The sequence below is a fragment of the Typopeltis vanoorti genome, chromosome 20, assembly GCF_054136105.1.
Source record: "Typopeltis vanoorti isolate ZY-2024b chromosome 20, IOZ_Tvanoo_1.0, whole genome shotgun sequence".
NCBI lineage: Eukaryota > Metazoa > Arthropoda > Arachnida > Uropygi > Thelyphonidae > Typopeltis > Typopeltis vanoorti.
The window spans coordinates 55,036,556-55,061,056 of record NC_143568.1 but is presented as its reverse complement, the minus strand read 5'-3'; the positions used below and the strand labels follow the sequence as shown (position 1 = coordinate 55,061,056).

General features: G+C 37.0%; 1 protein-coding gene across 1 annotated transcript in view; it reads right to left on the bottom strand.

The window, feature by feature from the left end:
* Positions 1-24,501, bottom strand: part of Pgm1 (phosphoglucose mutase 1) — a 359,120-nt gene that overhangs the window by 214,082 nt on the left and 120,537 nt on the right. The window lies entirely within an intron of this gene.

Sequence of the window (24,501 nt, the reverse complement as noted above, 5' to 3'; positions counted from 1 at the left end):
GTACTGATATTCATGTGATGCTGATGAAAGTGACCATGCAGTCTTGACTTGGGAGAGCATAAAACATGAGGAATATTCTATCAAGAAGGGGTATTTTGTGGAACTACAAGGCAGGTGATTATGACATGCTTAGGAAGAAGCTTAAATCTATACCATGACATAAAACTCTGCAAGTAAAGGTTGTTAATAGTGCATGGGATATAGTTAAAGGTCATCTAGAGGAAGCAGTATTAAATTGCATACCTAGGGTAAGGGGGGGGGGTTTAATCAGGTAGGAGTTATATGGATGAGTAATATCATTAAGCACGAGATGCAGAAGAAGAAAATGCAGTGGAGGCATATAAAGAGAAAGATGACCAGCAAACTCATGAACATTACAAGGCTCAGGCAAGAAAGGTGATCAGCATGGCAAAGGCAAAATCAGATTATGAGAAGAATCTAGCCAAGGAAATCCTACAGAGTTCTTTTGTTATGTGGCAAGAAAGAGGAAGAATGACTATGGAAGATTAACCTTAATGAGAGATGATGGTGACAAACAGATAATTAGTTGAGTTACTGAGCGACCACTTTGTAAGAATATATCATCCTAGTAAGGTTACAGCTTTAACCTATGTGACAGACACTAATGTGGGAACAAAGGTGGATGAATTGGAGGTTCTTAGGATACTGCAGAATCTTAATGTAAATACAGCTGTCGGATTAGATAGGATATCAGCTAGGGTTTTGTGAGAATGTGCAAGGGAACTGGCAATGCCTTTGACAAGACTGTTTAATTTAAGTCTCAGCTCTGGTAGAGTTCCAAGGGATGAATGAGGGCAAAATAATTCCTTTGCATAAGGGAGGTTCTAAGACTGCAGTAGCAAATTATGGACCAATCAGTATATCATGCATCATGGTAAAGGTACTAGAAAAATTGGTAAAAAAGAGATTTTCAAGATGGTCAGATAAAAATATGATACTGTATGAGGGTCAACATGGTTTTCTGATGGGTCAGTCATGCCTTAGTAATTTACTAACTTTTTATAATACACTAATAGTTGAGTTGGATAAAGGAAATAGCTACTACACAAAGATTTTGCTGGATTTTGCAAAGGCACTTGACAGAATACTATGTGGTGCTGGCTGGAGGTTGCTATCCATCCCCATACACAAATGGGGATGGATAGCATGCTGGTTAAGTGGATAAGAGGGTGGAAGCTGGAAAGATATCAAAAAGTGGTATAATGGAGGGGCAGAATCGAGGCGAAAACAGGTGACTGGTAGTGTGCTGCAAGGTTCAGTGCAGAGACCATTGCTGATCATTTATGCACAAATTGTTTAATGTGTGCATAAATCATATAGGAAATAACCTGAAAGGAAATATTCGGTTGTTTGCTGATGATGCAAAATTAGGTAGAGTATAGTTCGCCCACAGTTTGTAGATCTCTGCTTGGCGTCTTGCCAAGAATAGTCGATTCATGCTGAAGGGGAGAAAGAAATGAAGGATGTACACATTGGTCGCCAACATGCAAAATCACGTGCTTTTATAGGTAAAATTTTCCAACTGTTATACAAGCAACATAGTTAACTACAATAATCATAAAAGAGAAGTTAATTTTCCGACGTGTTATAATAAACAACTCATCCCACAATACGGACTGATTACCCTATTATCGGAATGGATTCCCCTCCTGTTGACATGCGCAGAAGTGTCGAAGGGTCTCGAATCTGTGGGCGTACTATAATAGTGCCAGTACCTGCAATGATAAAAGGCACTGGCAAATATGAGGGGCTCCACTAATAATTTTTTCCCAAGGTCCCACAAAACCTTCAGTCAGCCCTGACTGATTGCACTGTACCCCAGGAAAAAAAGATGAAGCTAGAGATGTAGGAGTGGTGGTAGACAGAGAGATAAAGTTTAGAGGGCATATTGCTAAGGTAGCCCATAAGATTAGTTGGCTATTAAAAAACACATTAACAAGTAGAGATAAGGAAGTTGTTATTCCTCTTTATAAGGCTTTGATAAGTCCCCATCTCGATTACTGTGCTGCTCAAGTCTGGTCTTCTGGGTTTCTTGGGGATGTGGAACCAGTGGAGAGGATTCAGAGACGAGCAACCAAGATGGTGAGTGGCCTGCGGAATGTTCCCTATGAGGGTAGACTGAAAGTGTATGGATTGCAGAAGTTGGCTGATAGGAGAAAAAGAGGGGATATGATAGAAATATTTAAGTTGCTTAAAGGGTTTTATAGGATAGATGCAGGGGAAATGTTTCAACACTTGGTGCCAGAGGAATCAGAACAAGGGGTCTTCCCTGGAAGTTGAATAAAGGTGTGGTTGGTAAGGATTTGGGGACTAGATTCTTTGCTTGGAGAGTTGTGAATGAATCGAATTGGTTGCCAGAGTCAGCTGTGAGTGCTTTGTCTGTTAATGGGTTCAAGGAGAGGTATGATAGATTGTGTAGATAGATTGGGTCTCCCGCGATGAGTCCTCAGACTTCGTAGAGGTGCCAGTATAATAACCACACAGTGACAGCAGCAGCCCTATGACATGGTGCAGTGTCTTGCTGAAAGAAACAATGGTCAGTTCTGTAGAAACACCATTAAGCATTGTATTGTTCAGAATGTTCAGATACCTCTGAGAGTTCCATGTTTGTGGTTCAATGTTGAACCACTGAAGAAGTGCTGCACAGTGTTTCATGTATCATGGGGGCTTGCAGATGGCAGTCCTACCATGGATACCCATGTTGTAAGCCGAGGTTCTAAATGTTTCTGTGTAGATTTGTGTTCCAGTCGATGCCCAGAACTTCACATTCAATGTGTTGGCCGGCGAATGGCAGTTTTTACATATTATCCTCCGTAGCACCCTACAGACACATCCAGTGAGTACGGTGGGTCATCCGCTATGGGTTGCACTTATACAGGGTGTTCGGGATAAATTTGACATATTTATAATTAATTATATTTTTCCGTAAGTTACATGTATTAACACACACTTCTCTTCATTTAAAAGTTTGGACCCTTCTTCATTCATATACAAGATGTCAGAAAGGATGGATAGCTGGAACCCACCTGAATCATGGAAGAGAATAACTTGTATCATGATGATTCGTGCCCGCCATCAAAATAAGGATATTACGACTGCTGCCCAATGCTCCCTGAATACAGTAAAAACAATCAGGCATGAACTAGAGACTTGCAATGGTGACTACGAGGATGTAGCAAGAAGAAAGATCCCTAGCAGACGATCTGATTGCGTTCGTACAGCAGAATTCCTCGCAAATCTGCAGGAACAGGTGTTGAAGAACCCTGGCATTGGAATTCGGGCTTTGTTCGTGGAGTTGCTAACTGTAGTCAAGCCCTGGATAACAAGGGTAGCCAATGGTAGGCCATATGTATGGCAGCAGGATTCGGCCCCTTGCCACACCTCTGGGAAAAGTCAAAAATGGTTGTCTGAAAATTTCTACGACTTCACCAGTCCAAATGTTTGGCCTCCAAACTCCCCAGACCTTAACCCCATGGATTATTTTGTATGGGGCGCAGTTGAAAAAGACACCAATCGCACTTCCAGTAATACAAAAGCCCAGTTAATGGATAAAATTAAAACAGTTTTTGCGGCCCTTCCCAGGGAGACTGTAGCATCAGCTTGTTCGAGGTTCCGAAGCAGAATTGAAGCTGTGATCGATGCTAATGGTGGTTATTTTGAGTAAATCTTGTTGATAGTATTGTAATTAACTCTGCCTGTAATGTTTTTTTGTCAATTCATTAAATTTAATAGATACAAAGAAGATTTTCTTTTTCCTTACGAAACTGTCAAATTTATCCCGAACACCCTGTAGTTGACTCTCTGTGTTTCTATCTCAATATGGTGTCACTCACTGTTGACCTGCGATGGCCCAAGTTGTTAACAACTTGTCAAACGGATAAGCCTGCAGTATGGCATCCTATGCCTGTTTCAAACTCCATCAGTTCCTTTCTCACAGCTATTTCTACTGAACACAGTTTCACTGACTTGGGAGCATCATATTCCTATAACTGACAGAATGCACCTTGCCCATGGGGATCCACTGGCTTTTTCTCAAGCATTATGCATATGTGACATAGCCACATTAAGCACTTTTTTTTGGGGGGGGGAGAGATTTTCTCAGTCAGTATGTGTTTTGTGTATTTTTTGTGTACCTGAAAGAATCTGGAAAAGATTATGTAAAAATCTTTTCTCGAGACCAGAGAGGTAAAAAGAGCCACTGATAGCGAATGAGCAGGAGGTATATGGAGAACTGAGTAAACTCGATGTTAAGAAAGCTGTAGGACGTGATAGTATATCACCGCATGTGTTGAGGGAATGGTCCAAGGAGTTAACAGCTTTCACTTTCTTTTTTTAACAGGAGTTAGATTTACCCACATTCCAAAGGAGTATCCTTTGATATATTGCTGCATTACAAGCTAGTAATTAAACTGGAACAGATGGACTGAATACTAGATTAGTGCACTGGATCGGAGAATAGCTGTCTGATAGATATCAGCAAGTTGAGTATGTGGGCATGATATCTCAGAAGAGGAAAGCAACTAGTGGTGTGCCCAAAGGTTTGTTTGGTTGCCATTGCTGTTTAATTTGTATGTAAATGATACTGGGAATGTCTTGAATTGTGATGTACAGTTATTTGCAGATTATGCAAAGTTAGGAAGAACTATGAGGAGTGCAATGGATGTTGTAGCCTTGCAAGTGGACTTAAATACTTTCATGAATGGGAGAATGAATTGAAAAAAGCTCAAAGTAGCAAAGTGTAAGGCTTTAAAGTTTTGGAAGAACAGATGGCATGCAGAGTATAATATTTGTGGGGCTATATCTCATAGGAGGTGGAGGAGATGAGGGATCTGGGGTGTTGGTGGATAAGATCTGAAAGTTTGGAGATATTTTGCTAAAATTGTGAGGAAAACACAGCTCATTATAGCAATAACAACTATAACACTGACATGTAGGAGTAAGGATGTTACAATTCTCTTATATAAAGCATTGATCAGAAAACTGTGCACAGATTTGGTCACTGGGTTTTCCAAAAAATCAAGAGATGTTGGAAATGGTGCAAAAGCGATTGATTAGAGTGGCTTCTGGTCTCTGGAATGCTGAGTATCAAGGAGGATTTGATTGAATGCAAATTATAATGTATTGAATAAAAGATAAGTGGGGGGGGGGGGGTGATGAGCAAGACATAAGTTGGCAAGGGATTATAATGTAGATCAGATTTTTTTTCATACATTAGGTGGCAACAGGGGGAGAACAAGAAGCTATTCCTGGAAGCTGTATAAAATTGATGTTAGCAAATGGCATAGTATAATATAGAGAATTACAGCCTTCTTTATCCCAAGACAAAATGTAGTAAGGTTAAACGGTTAAAAAACGTTTTAAACAGTCACATAAATGCATAAATGACATAAATACAACATTCGTTTATGTCAGTTATGCAAAAGAAAAATTTTAAATAATTTTTGCAAACGTAAAAGTTATTCTTAAATGGCTTCAACTTAAAGGAACACACCAACCTACAACATTAAAAGTTTTTTCATTTCATCAATGAGATTGTTAAGTTTACAGATAAATGTAGTATTCACTAACGTAGCACTTTTCACTTCACCTTTGTTATTAATAACCACAACAACAGCAGTGTGAGGTAAGTTTAACCTGGAGTCACTCTTGGTATTCGATATGCCATTGTCACTAAATTTAATCATTATAATTCTGTGTGCAGAATCAAGAGAAGAAGTGGCAGCCAAACTGGAAAGTTGGAGGAAAGTACTGGAAGAGAGAGGTATGAGACTGAGCAGAAGTAAGACCGAGTATATGTGTTGCAAAGTGGATGACAGCCAGGAGACAGATCTGGAGCTGGAAGATAATGTCATCAGGAAGGTCAGTGACTTTAGATACTTAGGTTTAGCAATGAAAGAGGATAGAGGGGCTGAGAAGGAAGTGGGATGCAGGATACAAGCAGGATGAAGGAACTGGAGAGAGAGAGAGAGATGGCTGGAGTGCTATGCGATAAGAGGGTGCCGATCAATCTGAAAGGCAAAATCTATAGGATAGTAGTGAGGCTAGCTATGACGTATGCTATGGAAATTGTGGCCCTGAGGAAAAATAACATCAGCAGGATGGAGGTAGCAGAGATGAGAATGTGGATGTGCGGTGTGACGAGAAAGGATGGTCTGAGAAATGACTATGTGAGGAGAACAATGAAAGTTAAGAACTTAGGAGCAAAGATACAGGAGGCAAGGTTGAGATGGTTTGGTCATGTGATGAGGAGGGAGGAAGAGTATGTGGGAAGAAAGGTCATGCAGATGGATGTGCAGGGAAAAAGGAAGAGCGGATGGCCAAAGAAGAGATGGAGGAAGATGGTAGAGGAGGACTTGAGGATGAAGAACTTAGATGTGGCTACAGCCCAAGACAGGAAGTTGTAGAGGAGACTCACCACAAACAGCGACCCTACTTAAGTGGGAAAAGCTACAGAAGAAGAATCTTAGTATGTGATGTAATAGGATTATGCATCTTCTTTTCAATGGAAGCAACAGTACTCTTATTTTGAATTGTATCTGTCATTAATAACAGTAAAATAAAACAAGTTATAAACAGTTTGTTTATAATTCACAGCAAAACATAAAGAGATGTAGGGAGCAACAAACATCGCATAAAGACATTGGTCATGAAGTGAAACATCGTATAAGTGAATCGTCATAAAGTGAAGCATCAGAGACAGTTATTACTATAATAATAGGAAGAAATATATAACAACTTGAAGGAACGCTTCATGCACTGCCAGGAAGTACTACTCTTGGGGCCAATAAATGCTTTCACGTTATTGTTCATTTGAAATATAATCACTGAAGCTTTTTGATTACATCAATTAAAAAAAAAAAAAAAAAAAGAAAACAAAACAAAGTCATAAATAACATTTTCGGAATAATGGCTTTCTCACAAGCAGAAGATTTCCGAAGGACAAATATTTATCAGAAAAAATTGTAAACAAAAACACTACTTTCAATTGAATATAAATATACAAGTATGTTTATAATGGAAAGCCAGTTTTCCTGAACTATTTATCAACAAACTTCCTTTCAATCAAACAGAAAATAATAAATCCGTCCCATCCAAAATAAAAAATCATTTCTTTTGTACTGTCACCAAAATAATAATAATTATTATTATTCAAGTCTCCATGGTGTCAAAAGACTCTTCGTCGGAGGTCCTTCCTACGAAATACAAAGTTTACAAGTGTGCATCCCTTGTTTCATAAACTAAAATGTTTATGAAATAAGGGGTGCACTTGTAAACTTTGCCTAGGGTGCAAAATAACCTGGCACCGACATTAAACAAAATAAAATTGTCTTTCAGGTTAAATTAATGGAGCTTTTTTTAATTAATTTGAAAATTTTCTGTTATAATTCATTTACAAAAAAAAAAGTTATAAAATACCGAAATTTAATATTTTAAAATGTTAACGTTTCAAAATATTTATCTTAACTGAATTTTAAATAGCAGTAAGTTCAAATCATTTAGGTAAGGAACAAAAAAGAACAAAGAGTTAAACAGTAAAATAGTGTGATGTGTGAGGGATAAGGAAAAAGAATCAATACCTAAATCATATATTACTATTTAATTTTGATATTTTAGTAAAGTATGAATAAAGCATAGCTTGAAGTTTTGAGCCCCTTCATGGCTTGCGACCTAGGCAGTTGCCTAGTTTGCCTAAATGGTAGTGCCGGCCCTGATGCTGCAACTTAAATATACCTTTGCTAAATCCAAGAAAATGGCAGTATATGCCTTTCTCCTCATCTACTGCTCTTGTAACTTTATTATAAAAGGCTAGCATATTACTAAAACAAGAGCACCCCTTAATAAATCCATGTTGACTCTCACAGATAACATTACTCTCATCTGCCCAATGCTGTATATCCCTCACTAATTTCTCCAAGATCTTGACAACTACTGATGACACAAACTGGCCTATAATTAGACACTTCCAGTCTGCTACTGCCCTTATGCAATGGCACTATCTTACCTTCCTTCCATTCCCTGGGCACCTTTCCCATAGCCAGACTTTCATTGAAAAGCAAGGTCAAAGGAGGTGTCAGTTCTTTAGCACATTCTCAAAACTCGTGGTGAAATATCATCCAGTCCCACAGCTTTACTGACATCGAGAGTACTCAGTATTTGGAACACACTCTCCTCCTGCACCTTTAAACCTCGAACCTGTCCTGTCCCTCTAGTATTAAAACCTACTTCTCTAGGATGAAATACTCCAATAAAGTGTTCATTGAACAACTCCACTTTGTCCTCTGCATCAATCACTCTATTCCCATTTTTATCCAACAATGTCATTCTTTCACAATCATTTCTCCTCCTACTGGCCACAAAGCTAAAAAATTCCCTAGGATTATCTTTGGATCTTAGGGCCAATCTCTTCTCATATTCCAGTTTTGCCTTCCATACCATACTAGTCACTCTCCTGGGATGAGTCTTATATTCTTCATGCAGCTGCTCTGCACCCCTCTCCCTATATCTCTTCCATAACCTCTTTTTCACCTACAATTCCTGTTTGATATTGTGTCTTCTTCTTCTTCTTTACTTGTGGAACAGAGCTTACTATTGCTGCTAACAAATATTCCTTCATAATTTCCAAGCACTAATGATATCTTGGCCTTCCAATTCTGCCGTCCATGGAACTGCCCCAATCTAAGATTATTATAATCATCTGCTTTATAATTCTACATACGTTCCCTTCTCTTTGATACTCCTGCATGTCTATTCATCTTCCATGTCAAAACCACATGGTCACTCTCTTCAACTGGGGGGAGGGGAGGTTATCTCAGTTATTATCAGCTCTTCTGATTCTATGACCAAATTCAAAACTCTTGAACCTCTTGTTTCCTCTATCTATTACATGTTGCCTAAGACATCTGTCCCTCAAGAATTCTATAAATTCCATTCCCTTATTACTACATGCATTTTCCTTTTCCTAATTTATACTGCTGTAGTTAGAATCTCCCATAATCATTCTTCTTGCACTTGCCAAGCTGAACTGACTAAACATCACCTGCTCCCCACCCTCTGCGCTCCTTGGCTTGTAGAAACATCCCATTAAATATCCTGTCTCGTCACTAAATTTTCTGTCTAACCTCACACCATGTGCTTTCAAAACCATTAGTGTCACTGCCTTCCAAAAAGCCTCCACTCATATAAGTCATCACTCATCATAAGCAGTACTCTACCACCACGTTTTTCCTTCCCATCCTGCCAAAAAATGCTATACCCTGCTACTTCTATTCCTGTTATTATATCATCTTCCATCAACCACATCTCAGCGATCACATTTTTAGCCAGGCTGATGCTATCAGCACCACCAATTCATCTCCTTTATTCCAGATACTCCTGGCATTAGTATAAAGCATAAAAATGTCACTGTTTCTATACCTATCATTATCCCCTCCAGACTCAGCGTTAGCTGATGTTATCTCCCTTCCCCTAAGCACCCATTCCCACAAGAGGCTTGGGAATTCCCTGCATTGACACACCGACTTGTTCAGAAAACAGCAATCTCTCCAGATGCCTACATCCTTCCTCATTCAAATGCAAGCAGTCTCTCGCATACAGTTCCTTTCTGTCCTCTGCCCTCCAAGCATCCACATATCCAATCCTCTCTTCTGACACATTCTTGCTATTATGCTATTCATTATTACTGCTCTTCTGCTCAGCTTGTCATTATCATACTTGGGCAACACACACACACACACAATCTTTCCTCTCTGTGTTTTCTTGTGTACAACCTCAAGCATGAATCTCAGATCTCTCATCATTCAATTTACACTGCCTCTCAAGTCATTCATGCCCACTATCACAATCATCTCATTCACCCCGCTTAATTGCCATAGCCACACTTTCTATCGTTACTCCAGGAAACACTCCTCTGGCATCCTATCTTGCACACCACGGATCAGCGAGTCTCCATACATCACACCTCTTACCACTGTTCCTTGATTGCTCACCTACATCCCTCACTATCTACTCTAACACTTTCTCTCTGTGTTCCTCTACTTACCCGCTGTCCTGGCATCACTCTATCCCTGGTTCCAGCACCCCCTCATATTCTTCTCATTCCCTCTCTCTCTCCTACTGTTTCTATTCTCTCCTCTTCTATCATTCTCATCACTCTCTCTCTCTCTCATTCCCTCTCTTAAACTGTTTCTATTCTTTCCTTTTCTATCATTCCCATAACTCTCTCTCACTCCTACTCTGATACACCTTGCATTCATCTCTTCCATTTTTTGCCTAATCTCATCTAATATTAATAATTATTATCTAATATTTATTATTAATTATCTAAAATTAATAATTCATACTTTTTTTAAAAAACGCATTTCGAATTTTAAAGTTCAGTGCATCTCAAAATGCAAAATGCCCATAATTAAAAAAAAAACATACAGTAAGTATATAGTGGTGCCCACTCTGCTACAAAAATTTCACTTAACTCCTTTGTTAGCTTCTAAAGAGTTAAAGGAGAAAAATAAAAAGATATCTAATAATTTTAAAGTTAACTAAAATGATAAATTATGGTCAATGAATCATAAGTGTATTCGCAGTTGCTATGTTAGAGATAACCAACTTCTTGTTCACTTTATTCATGTATCATGCAATTAGTTGTGGTTTTCTTTTCTTCTTCTTCTCTCCCCCCCCCCCTTCCCTCAAGATCTTGGTATAACTTTTTTTTTTTTTTTTTTGAGAATTCTACTTTAATAAAATCACAATGTTACTTCAAATTGGAAAACCAAATTTCCTTCAAACTGGTTATTCATTCGCTGCAGGAAATGGAATTAAATTGGGAATAGCTTTACGATAGATGCATTGATGAATGAGTGTATCCAATCCATCATGCTGACTTGAGCAATGTTCTTTGCCTATCATTTTATAAACAAAGTGCTAGTTTAACAATATTAATGTTATTAATATGTAGTGAACAGTTTAAATGCATGTATATCTGTTAAGTCAAGTAATTTGTTTACCAAGCAACAAAAGTTGCTTCATAAACAAATCATGTTGATCCTGTCTTCCAGATCATTTCACTAATTTCTGTTATATCACATGTAATACCATCAGAAACTTTGACTGTTATTAAGAAACATTTTTCTGTGAAGGCCAAGAGTTATTAATATGCAAAGATAGGAATGCTATGGTTGGGCCAGTGTCAGAAGGGTGCCAGTGACATGATATTATATGGGAATTGTCACATATAATATCACGTAGGATATTATATGCGACAATTTGCCAAGGACAGAAGTAACTAAATTATGCTACTATCGATATGCACTTTGCCTGTAAAAAATCTTAATTTGTATAATCTCATATACCACAACCAATGGGAAAATATGGCAGTTCAAATATTGCTGATTTTAGGTATGTTGCTTAAAAGCATGCCAATGGGTGCACTAAATTAATTATAACTATGAAAGTTATTTTCTCTCTCGGGGGGAGGGACCCTGTAACCCCTAGAGAGCGCGTCCCCTGGGTGGTGGATAGGGGAGCCCACCATGTGTGTGTGTACGTGCGTGCGTGGTGGGGTAGTCCAAATATACTGAATAAGGACTCGTGGACCAACAGGGCCATAAGGGGGCAATCATCTTGACTGTAAGGGAAGTGGCACTCCCATGGACCCGTAGATGGATCTATCCTCTTCTTCTTCGAGAAAGATCCACTTACTTTAATCTTTCCTATAAGGCCTTATCAGCCGACTCTTCTTATTTTATGACCCTTATGCTATTAGAGTACTCTAGGGCCATGGGGTCTTTTCATTTCTGGCCGTACAACTATGCCCTCTCTATAAACCTTACTATAATTCTTCTATAATCTACTCCTTCCCCCTTCAATATACCCTATTCCTCCTATGGGTTTAAATTCGGAAGGCTAGTTCAGAAGCATTAAGGTAGCAGCCCTACCACTGAACTATTCCATTGTCAGGCTAGTCCCCTGACATGGAGAACATAATTCTACTTGTAAGCTGACAGCAAAAGATAATCAGATGGAATCTATGGAAAACGACCCTGGAATGGAAAAGGTAAAACAAAAATGGAAACAACAAAATATAATACACATAGCAAACTGGAATGTAAGAGGAATAGCATATAAAGAAATAGAATTAAACCAACTATTATATGAAAGAAATTTTAAAATAGCAGTAATCACTGAAAGAAAAAAGAAATTAAAAGGAACTATGAAAACCAAAAATTTTAATGTGATATACAGTGGAGTCGACAGAGACCAAAGAGCACAAGCAGGAGTCATGATTTGGATTCATAACTACCTTTCAAAACAGTTAAAACATTATAAATTATGGACTGAAAGAATAATAGAAGCTAGAATAAAAATAGATAGAGGCTATTTAACAATAATTGGTTTATATGCCCCAGAAGAAGGAAGAGAACAGGATAATATTGATTTATCAGCAACAAAACATATATAATAAAATAAATAAAACTGATTACGTAATTTCAGCAGGAGACTTAAATGCAAGAATTGGAAACACAAAAATTAATAATAATATAGGAATACATTGAGAACATACTCTAAACAGGAATGGTAAAAATTGATCGACTTACTTGATATACTTGGACAGCAAGAGGATGTAAATCAATATTAGATTATTTTATATTAAATGAAAAGACATCAAAATTCTCACTAGATGTTAGAGTTCACAGAGGATATGAAATAAAGCAGTGACCACTTCCTTGTTAAAATAAAATTAAGATTACCACCTAAATGGCTACAAGTATCAAGAACAGAAAGAAAATTTGAAACATTTGTTTATAAAACTATACTATTGAATGACACAAATGTACAATGGCTATATGAACAAAGAAATAACCAATATCTAGATAAAATAAAACAAAATGAAGAAATAGAAATAGAATGGCTTAATATAAAAACAATACTAAATGCAGCAGGCAAATGAAAGCTTAGGAAAGACCAAAAAATTCAATAAAAGAAAAAAACTGAAGATCTGGGATGATACAATCAAAGAAATAATCAAAAAGAAAAAAGAAGACTATCACAAATGGTTAAGCAGTAAAAGATTAGAAGATGAAATAGAATATAAAAGAATAAGAGCCATAGCTAAAAGAGAAGTCAGAAAAAGACAGACAATCATGGAACAAATTTGTTTCTAATTTAGAACATGATTTATATAAAATAAGACCAAATGTATATAAGATTTTGAAACACTTAAATGTAGATACCAAAGAAAACATAAAATTAAACACCGAATTGAAATTAGAAGAATTTCTAAATTACTACACAGAATTGTGGACAGACAAATATTTTAAAAAAGACAACTGGCAAACAATTAACGAAAATGAAAAGGAAATAACTAAAGAAGAATTAGGAATCAGCCTGAAAGAAACAAGAAACAGAAAATCACCTGGAGAAGATAAGCTAGGTTCAGAACTATATAAATACGCAGGAACAAGATTCAAAGAAAGACTCTTATTATTTTTAAATAAAATTTATTCAACTGGTATCCCCCCAATAGAATGGAAAAAAGCAATTGTGATTCCTATCTTTAAAAAAGGTAATAGAGATGACCCAAAAAACTATAGAGGTATCAGTATGCTAAATTCCTGTTACAAAATATATAGCAGAATCTTAAATAGCAAACTAATGAAATATTTCTAAAACTTTATTTTAGAAGTACAGAATGGATTTAGAAAAGGACGATCATGTATAGACCTGGCCTTTTGCCTAAAATTAATAACAGAGAAAAGAAGAGAATACAATTTAGAAACAAATATTGCATTTATTGACTTTGAAAAAGCATTTGACAAAGTTAAAAGAAACATATTATTTAACATATTAAAAGAAAGACAAATACCAAATAATATCCTAAAAGCTATCACAAGTACATATGAAAATAATCAAATACAAATAAGATTAATTCATGAGCTATCATATACGAGAGAGATAAACCAAGGGGTCCGACAGGGATGTCTCCTCTCAGCAACTCTTTTTAATATCTACTTAAATGAAATAATAATAAAATGGAATAAAAATTTACATCAAGGAATTAAACTTTCTCCTACAGTGAACTTAAAGACTCTCTATTTTGCCGACGACCAAATAATAATTACAAATTCTGAAAATAACTTACAGAAAGCTATTTTAGATCTAAATGAGATAGCCTAAGATTATGGTATGATAATATCAACAGAAAAATCAAAAACTATGGCCTTTAAAGGAAAAGATCCAGCAAGAACTAAAAGAGTAATAGATAACAAGATCTTAGAACAGGTGATTTCATTTAACTACCTAGGATGTACAATCACATATGAAAATGAAAAAGATATAAACGTAAAAATTGCAAAATATTTAAAAATAACAGGTGTAATTATCTCTATATTTAAACCAAACCTAGTTCAAAAACAAACCAGACTAAAGTATACAATACATTAGCCACACCAGTCTTAATGTATGGAAGCAAAATCTGGACAATAAAACAAAAAGACAAAGATTAATAACAGCAGAAATAAAGTTTATGAGTAAAACTGCAAAGTATACCCTATTTGATCACAAAAGAAACGAAGAAATTATGAAAGAATTAAACCAAGAACCAGTAATAGAGAAAATTAAAAAATATAAACATAAATGGATGGAACACATTCAAAGAATGAAAACAGAAAGATTACAAAAACAAGCCTTAAAGTACAAGCATTAGGAAAAAGAAAACCAGGCCGTCCTCTTAAATGATTCAACGATGACTTCTAAGGCCGGAACAGGCGATGCTAGGCCTAAATCCTTGATACGCATGATGACGACGACGATGACGAAAGTTATTTACAGTAATCACTCTAGGAAAATAGAGGGGTCAATTTTTCTATTCAGCCAAAATGACTGCAGATTGTTCCAGAATTTGGAACTTGAATGAATTCATATGATCTATCATACTTTGGGTGGGGAGGGGATGACAAATTTAGAATTATGACACTTTTTAAAAGAACAATGAAAAATGTCACAAGCTAAGAAACTGTATAATAAATGTTTCCTTACTATTAATCATTCCTGCATATGGCAACATCACTTTGTAAAATCTATCATGTTGTCCTAAAATGACTGTTTCATAGTTCTGATAAAATCATGAATTTAGTGCTAATAATCTCAATTCAATTTCTGGAAAAACCACTGTAATTAATTTGTCATTTTTCCATGTAGTTGCGGTATATAAATCTATGAATGTAAAGAATATGATTGCAATGCTTAAGCGGTTGAGAGGTATTTACTGAATGGGGATAGGAGAGATTTTTATTTACTTGGATAAGTAGGTGGTAGATGGATAGGTATCAGAAAGTGGTGTATGGTGAGTGTGAATCTCTACCAGATTTAAAGCAACCAGTGGTGTACCCCAGGAATCAGTCCTTGGACCATTGTTGTTCAATCTATATATTAATGACATCAGGATAGGTCTAGCAGGAGATGTGCAACTGTTTGGTGATGATGCAAAGATAGGCAGGGCAATCAGGGATGCTACTGTTATACATCACCTACAGAAGGATTTCAATAGCCTAGAACTATGGAAACCTGATAATGGCCATCAGCTCAATGTTAGTAAGTGTAAAGTTATGCACATAGGCATGATGAGATTTCCAGCAGTATATCATATTAGTAGGATTATGTTACAGGACATTAATGAGACTAGGGAGGTGGATATCAAACTGAAGTTCAAAGGTCACATTGCAATAAACGAAAATACAACTTAGAGGATAATTGTAATTTAGAAATGAACACTGACGTCTAAGGATAATGAAGATATTTTGCCTCTTTTATTAAATCTTTTATCAAGACATGACCACACTCAGACTACTGTGTGCAGATTTGATCTGTTTTTATTTACTTATTTTTTTTTATGTAGTTCTATCAATGAAATATTTTAAACAAACCTATAGTACATTTGTACTGTGAGTGCACTGAGGATTTTTTCAATTATTTTTTGTATTTTTATTTATTATCTTTACATAGTTGGAAACTCTGCTCTACACACCAAACATGGAATTTTTTCAAGCAACTTCAAGCCTCCAATAAGCAGGGAGCTGGTCTCACACCAGGTGACAAAATTCAAGTAAACAGGAGAAAGAGGAGTGATATTTGTGTGTGTTTTTCCTTAGAAAATTGGTTTTATAGTATATTAGAACGATTTTCGTGTTTTTAGAGTATTTTGTGTGTCTTTATAACATATTTTATTGGGGCTGTCGCCGCTAGAGGGATTCGTAGTGTGTATTGTTCGTGAAAGCTACGGATAAGATTAGTATTATTTTCAGTTATCGTTGATAAATTTATTTAATATTGCGTAGTTTTGTTTGCCTTGCGTCTCTTAGTGCATCTTTTTGTGTGTTTTTGGTGTGTTATAATTTGATAAAATATGTTGCAAGTAAGTATGGCTCCAGTACGAAGGAAAATGGCAGCCAGTAATGATGGTTCGCCATCTTTATCAAAGAACGGTAGTATAAAATAGATGATTCAGTGTACTAGCTGCGAAATGTACGCTTTGCGGAGTGCGGTCAGAGTGTGGTTAGATGATAATAAAGGAGTGAATGTGTGTAGAAAATGTAGGGAGAATGAGAAATTGAAGAGTATTTCGGATCGTGAGTGTGATATTTTTGTCAAACTTCAGAATGAAGACAATAGGGATATGACAAGAAACGGCGAGGTTGTACCAGAGAATTGTGAGAGTGTGAATGTAGAAAGTGTGAATGATAGTATTAATGGTTTTACTGAGAATAAAAAAGATGAGATAGACGCAATGAGTGAGATCGCGTTGTTGAATGGTGCGATACAAAGGGCAAAACAGCAGCTAGAGCGTATGAGCAAAAGTCGACTGAATGAACCAGCCAATAATAAAAAGTATGACAGGAAAAATAGATGTATGAGTGTGAACATGAACAAAATGAAGGCTAGAGTGCTGTATGGAGACTCGTTAGTACGAGGTGTGATAGTAGAGGATTTGACAAAATTGTACCAACCTGGTGCAACCATAAAGGATGTAACTGAGTCTATTAGAGAGCAAAAGGAAAGGGTGAAAGAAATGATTGTTGTGGCAGGTACGAATGATTTGAAAGGAGACAAAATGGAAATGATAGAAGACCTGAATGAATTGTTTGAGGTAGCAAAAGAAAAGAGTGAGAGAGTTAGAATGATTAGTCTTTTGCCACGGTATGACAGTGAAATGTTTAAAAAGAGGGCCATAATTGCGAATGACTTTATGCGTGGGTTATGTATGACAAGTGGTGTGGAATTTGTGGACGTGTGGAGTGAGTTCGATGGGCGAAAGGATCTATATAAGATGGATGGCTTGCATTTGAATGGTTACGGTGTAAGAAGACTTGAGAAAGTGTTGCTGAATGTGGTGGATGTGCAAATTCAGGGAAACTAGATTTATTAAGGGGGGGGGGAGTAGATATACAGTCCTTAGGGAGACAGTTGAATGTAAGAATGAATATAATATGCCCGAGCAAATAAGGACAACAAATCAGAGTGGGATAGTTAATATAAGGCATCAAGGTAGGGTTGGGGCTAATGGGGGGGGGTCTTAAATTCATGTACACTAATGCTAGGAGTATTAGGAACAAGAAGGAAACGTTTTTGGCCATGGCTGGCACTTCCACACCACAGGTTATTGGTATTATTTTCAATTCCACATGTACCCTGTCTACAGTCAGCCATGTTAGTGAAACATTGCTGACTGTACATGATATAGCTAGTGGGATTGAATGCGATGGGTATAGTGTGTTCAGGAATGAGAGGGAGAATAAAATGGTGGGAGGAGTATTGTTGATGATAGCTCATGAGCTGCAGCCAAGGAGAATAGAAGTTGAATTGCAGGATAGAGAAAAGAGCACATTTGAGGCCATTTGGTGTGAGATTGTGGCTAGCAGAACTAAATATACAATTGGGTGCTGCTATAGACCAGGTGATGGAAAAGATGGTGGTGACAGTATGCACAAGCAAATAGAAGAAATGAGTGGAAGGAGGGTGATTATTATGGGAGATTTCAACTATGGTCGCATTGATTGGAGTGGGGAGAGGACACACGGGAGGAAGGAATTGGATTTTATGCGGTTATTAAGGGATAACTATCTACGACAGCATGTAATGGAAAATACTAGGGGTCAGAGAGTGCTTGACCTAGTAATTACATCTGAGGATTTGGCTGTAACAAATATGACCACAGTGCCACCAATCGGTGAGAGTGATCATAGGGTCTTGACTTGGGAGGTGGCTAAAGGTGTAGAATTTTCAATTAAGACAGGGTACATGTGGAATTATCGGGCTGGAAAGTATGACAAGCTTAGGAGTTTGATTGGTTCAGTGCCATGGCATGTACAACTACAAGGACTAGAAGTCGATAGTGCATGGAAGGTAGTTAAGTGTTTGCATGAAGCAATGGCTGATTGTATATCTAGAGTCCGAATAATAAATCAACTAGGGGTTAAATGGATGAATAACACCATTAAGCTTGAGCTGCAAAAAAAGAAACAACTATGGAGGGAATTTAAGGAGAAAGGTGACCGGCAGGCACATGAACGGTATAAAGCGCAGGCCAGAAGGGTAACGAGTGTGGTATAAAAAGCAAAAAAGGATTACGAAAGAACATTGGCCATGCAGGCTAAAGAGAATCCTAAACAGTTTTTTAGATATGTAGCAAGTAAAAGGAAAAATGTACATGGCAGAATGATTTTAAAGAATGCCGATGGTAGGGAGGTAACTGAATCAGTTGATATAGTTGAGTTACTGAGTGAGCACTTTGCAAGAATATATCATCCAGGTGGTGACATTGCAGAAACGAATGTACCAGTAGATTATATGGGAATTGTGGTGAATGAAGTGGAGGTGAGTAGTCTATTGCATAACCTCAATGTCAATACATCTGTGGGATTGGATGGTATACCAGCTCGTGTTGTACGAGAAGCAGCTAAGAAATTGTCAGTAACCTTGACCATTTTGTTTAATTTGAGTCTCGGGTCTGGGTTAGTCCCGAGGGGGTGGAAAGAGGGGAAATAGTTCCACTGCATAAAGGTGGTTCCAAGACTGCTGTTGTAAATTACCGACCGATTAGCATATCAGGAATCATTGTCAAGGTCTTAGAGAAATTAGTCAAGAAAAGAATACAGGATTGGATAGATGAAAATGGGATATTGTATGGGGGACAACATGGTTTTGTGAAGGGCAGATCATGCCTCAGTAACTTGCTCACATTTTATAACACAGTGATGGCTGAGCTGGATAGGGGTAATGGGTTTACAGTAATACTACTGGACCTTGCCAAGGCTTTTGATAGGATACCACATAGAACTCTAGTCAGTAAACTGGAGCAGATGGGGATAGATATAGGGTTGGCGAGATGGATAGGAGGGTGGTCGAAGGAGAGATACCAGAGAGTGGTTTATTCAGGAGTGGAGTCTAAAAGATAGCTTGTGACTAGTGGAGTGCCACAGGGCTCTGTTCTTGGACCACTGCTTTTCAATTTGTTCATCAATGATATAGGAAAGGATTTGAGAGGAAGTGTTCACTTGTTTGCTGATGATGCAAAGTTGGGTAGAGCAATTATGAGTGCACAGGATGTCAAAATTTTACAGGATGATTTGGATAGTTTGGAGGACTGAGCTAGGAAAAATGGATGTCAATTTAATGTGCCAAAGTGTAAGGTTATGCACTTTGGGGTGAAAAGAATAGCAGCAGTATATAGCATAGGTGGAACCGTACTCCAGGAGATTGATGAGGCCAGGGATTTGGGAGTGTTGGTGGGTAGGGAATTGAAGTTTAGGGAGCACATTGCAAAAGTGACTAAAACAGCTCACCAAATCACTTGGCTTCTGAAAAATACTTTAACATGCAGAGACAAACAAGTTGTTGTTCCTCTGTATCGAGCCTTGATAAGACCCCATCTGGACTACTGTGTCCAGTTATGGGCACCAGGGTTTCTTCGTGATGGGGAGGAAGTGGAGAGGATCCAGAGACGAGTGACCAAGATGATAGTAGGTCTGTGTAATGAACCTTATGAGAACAGGTTGAAGATTTGTGGGTTGCAGAAATTGGTCAATAGGCGAAGGAGGGGTGATATGATTGAGACATTCAAATTACTGAAGGGTTTCTATAAGATTGATCCAGAAGATATTTTTGAAAATATGACTGGTGGTGGGAGGACTAGGGGCCATGAATGGAAGCTGGGCAAGAGCATGGTTGACAAGGGTGTTAGAGCTAGGTTTTTTACTTGGAGAGTGGTGAATGAGTGGAATAAGCTTCCAGAGTCTGTTGTATGTGCTACAACCGTGAATGAGCTCAAGGCAAGGTATGATAGATACTGTGTGAATGTCGAATAGTTGTTCTTGACATGATGTTAGGGCCTCCCTCGATGAGTCTGTCGACTCCTTGGAGTTGCCCGGAACAGTAATAATAATAATAATATGATAGAGGTCTATAAACTTCTGAAAGTTATAGGTTGGTGCTGCCCTTATACCTGGGCAAGAGACACTGCTCTATGCTTTAGAAGACACACATATCACAAACACACAAAAATGAAATATACAGAATCAATCTTATAGAAAAATAAATTTCATAGAATAAATATATAATTTATTAACTATTTACTGTCTTTATTTTATTAGACATGCCAACATTGCTAAAGATGCCCGAATTGTTTTATGATAATATAAAACAAAATAAACACTTGACATTTCAACCTTCACATTAAGGTCATCATCATCATCTGAAGTATACACATACATACAAAGAAACAAGCTGCATTACAATCTACATGGCATGCTAAAGTTACTGACCAACTGTTGCAACTATTGGCGTTGAAAGTTGTTGAAAGTTTATTTTTCACTTGGTTAGACTATAATAAATTTAGTTTAATCCTTTATCCAAGTGTGCGCAAACAAAGTTTGCACCTGAAAATATCTTCAGGATTGAATATGGTGTTGTACTGCCTTACCAGTGTAGGTAGAACAACACCAGGTAACTCGTAACTAAGGTGGAGCAAGCTACCAACACTCCAATCCCAGTATCTCCCATAATGCAAAACACTACTCTGGTAAGGTAGTACAACACCATATGCTGTCCTGAAGATATTTTCAGGCTCAAACTTTGTTTGCTCACACTTGGATAAAGGATTAAACTAAATTTATTACAACTATTGGCCTGACCTCTGTGGAAAAAAAAAACTTACTACAAAAGCTAGAGTCCTATTATTATTATAAGCTACTTGGTTACAAAATTAAATTAAGCTGGAGAGCAACATGTTTATTGATTAACCATCCCAATCTTAACAATAATGGTGGCATAAAAATCCCAAGAATATGGATGGCACACATTTAGCACACTTAGTTTCCAGTAAACTCTGCCTTTAGGACTCAAAGCAATTTTTCAGCTTTTATTTGCCACTAAACATACCAGGCGGCTGTAATTTATATGTATACGGTAAAACCCCGAAGTTATGCAGAAGGTGGGACCAACAAAAAGCACGTAAGTCAAATTTGCATAACTCGGGGTATAATTTTGCATATAATTTATATATACAAACATACAAAATATTAGTTAATTGGGACCAAAGGTTTACAAAAACACCTATATTTTTTAAGTAATATAATCATAATTATAGTTTTTCGTATATAAAAAAAGAAAGTTATTTCGATGTCAATGGTTTCATAAAATCTAATAGATTCGTCTGACGGCATAATGTCTTTTTCTTGTCACGCAGCTACAGTTACAGCGAATTTTAAATCGGTTGAACCAACCATTGCTGGACATGAAATTTTCTTCTTTGGCTGCTTCTCCAGTTTCTACTTTTAGCCTCTCAAAAATCAGCTTGGCTACATATTGTCGTTTGATCAACTGGACAATTTGTTACTCTCACTTGATTATCACACAATTTAAGCATCGTTTCCATCTCACCAATAATCCCATGACGTTTACGAATTATGCTTGAATTCAATGATTGGGCATTTTTCACAGCAGCGAGAATTCTTTCTTTATTTTTTATGATTGTTCTTACTGTGGATTCTTGTAGATCGAACTTCTTTGCTAGCTCAAATTTTTCATTTCGCTTTCAAAATCCTTAATAATGCTGAGTTTTGTTTCCAAAGTCAATGTTTTTCTTTTCTTGCTAGCTGTAGAAGAATCGGATTTGCTTCTTTTGGATGACATTATTATTTTTTATGTGATAAAATTTTTTATCAAGAACATAACATTAAACAATCGCAAGGTTTGTAGACTATAGAAATCGTGTATGAATGGAGACAGCACGAAACACATCAGTGCTTGTTCACAGCATGTGCGACACTGGTGAATGCGGCCGGCGCCGGAAAGATACGACTAGTGACGAGGCGTGAAGTGTGACGGGAATACGTACATATAAGAAACCACGTAACTCCGGATTTACTTAAGTCGGGGTATTACTGTACTTATTTAAGTCATTTATTTATTTATTATTATTTTTTTCTTTTTTGTAAACATGTTGCTCTCCAGCTTAATTTAATTTTGTAACCTAATAGATGATAATAATAGGACTCTAGCTTTGATGTAGTAAGTTTTTTCTTTTTCTTTTCCCACCAGAGGTCATGCCAATAGTTGTAATGATTGGTCAGTAACTTTAGCATGTCATGTAGATTGTAGTGCAGCTTGTTTCCTTGTATATATGTGTATACTCCAGATGATGACCTTAATGTGAAAGTCAAAATGTCGAGTGTTTATTTTTGGTTGATATTAAACTAAAGTTTTACTCTAACATGGTAGTTGTTTCCATAATTTGCATGATGTATTCTGATCACCATGTAAGCATGAAGGAAAGGATAGTTAGAACAATGTGAAAATATCACCATTAACTATGATCAGTGCCGTTGAAAGCCTGCCTCACAGCGCTGCTTAATAAGGGTGCTCATTCAGCCATATTGCGGTAGGCGCCATTGCTAAGCTAACAGTTCCTGTTAGCATAGCAAGTGCGAAAAGCAGTTTTTCCAACTTTAAACCGATTAAAAATTATTTGCGAACAGCAATGACCCAAGAAAGATTGGTTGGTCTAGCAACTATATCGATAGAGATGGATATAGCTTATAATTTAAATTTAGAAGAGCTTATAAACAGTTTTACTGTGCGATATCCCCGCAGAGCAAACATTTAATTAATATTATTGTGTAATTTTTTTTTTCATTAATGTTTCTCTTGTAATAAAAACAAAATAGCAATTGGGGATTTTCTTATATTTTTGTCTTATAATCCATCAGGGGCGATATTTAATTGTTTGCCTCAGGGCATGATCTAATCTGGCGACAGCCTTGACAATGATATAGTCAAAATATCATATTTTTTTTTGGTCTTCTCTTCAATGAATTGTACACATCTTTATGTTGAAACATAATGTTAGTGACAAGTCCATGTTGTAAACAGAAATCCAGCAAGTCAACTTGCCATTTTTAATGGCTTTGCCCTTTTCTCTAAGTTTTGCCAAAATGTTTCTATATGCCTGGGCATAGATCTCTAATAAGGACTAACTTTTCGGTTTTCTTTATTAAATGTGCCTTTTCTAATGACTCAAAAAAATTCCTCCATTTCTTTAGGGAAGCCTTCTATGGGATATGCACAAATGTTTCACTGTCCAATTCCCCATTTTGAAACTGCCCACATACCTCTACTTGAAATTTCCTGCCAATCAAGTTTGTCTTTGTGTGAAGTTGAATGCTATTGCTACTCCTTCCTGCCTCTGATCAGTACTGCACAAATATAAAATCCTATTTTTATCAATTAACAGGATCTTGCCTGATTTAGTCACATTTGTCTTAAAACACGAATGGTGTCCATGTGGTATACTTCTCTAGTTCTTCTGTCAGTTAAACTTCATTACCAATGAGTTTTTATGCTATAGTGCCTAGCTTGAATTCTGCTAATGGCAAGTTTGTTCCCGTAGCTGACTTTCCATTTTTGTCTTAGTTTCCAGATGAAAACATCAGTGGCCTCATCAAGTTATCATCATGTTTGTTTCTGATTTAAACCAAGACCAAATTGTGTTCTGTAGAAAACAATTTGATTGGCAAGTCCCAAATTGCTAGCCCATCCTGATTCATTAAATAAGTAAAGATGAAGCCCTTATGTGAAAGTCTTCTCCCAGTTATTTAGTTTGATTGTTAACCAACACTTAAGGGTCAAGGCTGGATAACTTGGACTAGACCTTCACATGGCCTTTTGGGGAATGTGGAGAATGCACCCTGATGGGTATCTGCTCGGATACTGAATGAATGAGAATGGGCTGGCAATTTGGGATTCAGCTGACCAAATTGTGTTCTTATTAGCTTAAACCATAACTTGAAATGATAGTACAACATGATGGAATTTCGTGTAAGCTGGGACATCGTCCAGTTAAACAAGTCTCCCCTGTTATTTTTCTCAGGGAACCAGGGCAAACAGCAAAAAAGTCAGCTACTGGAACAAACCCCAACTCACCATGTGCCTCAT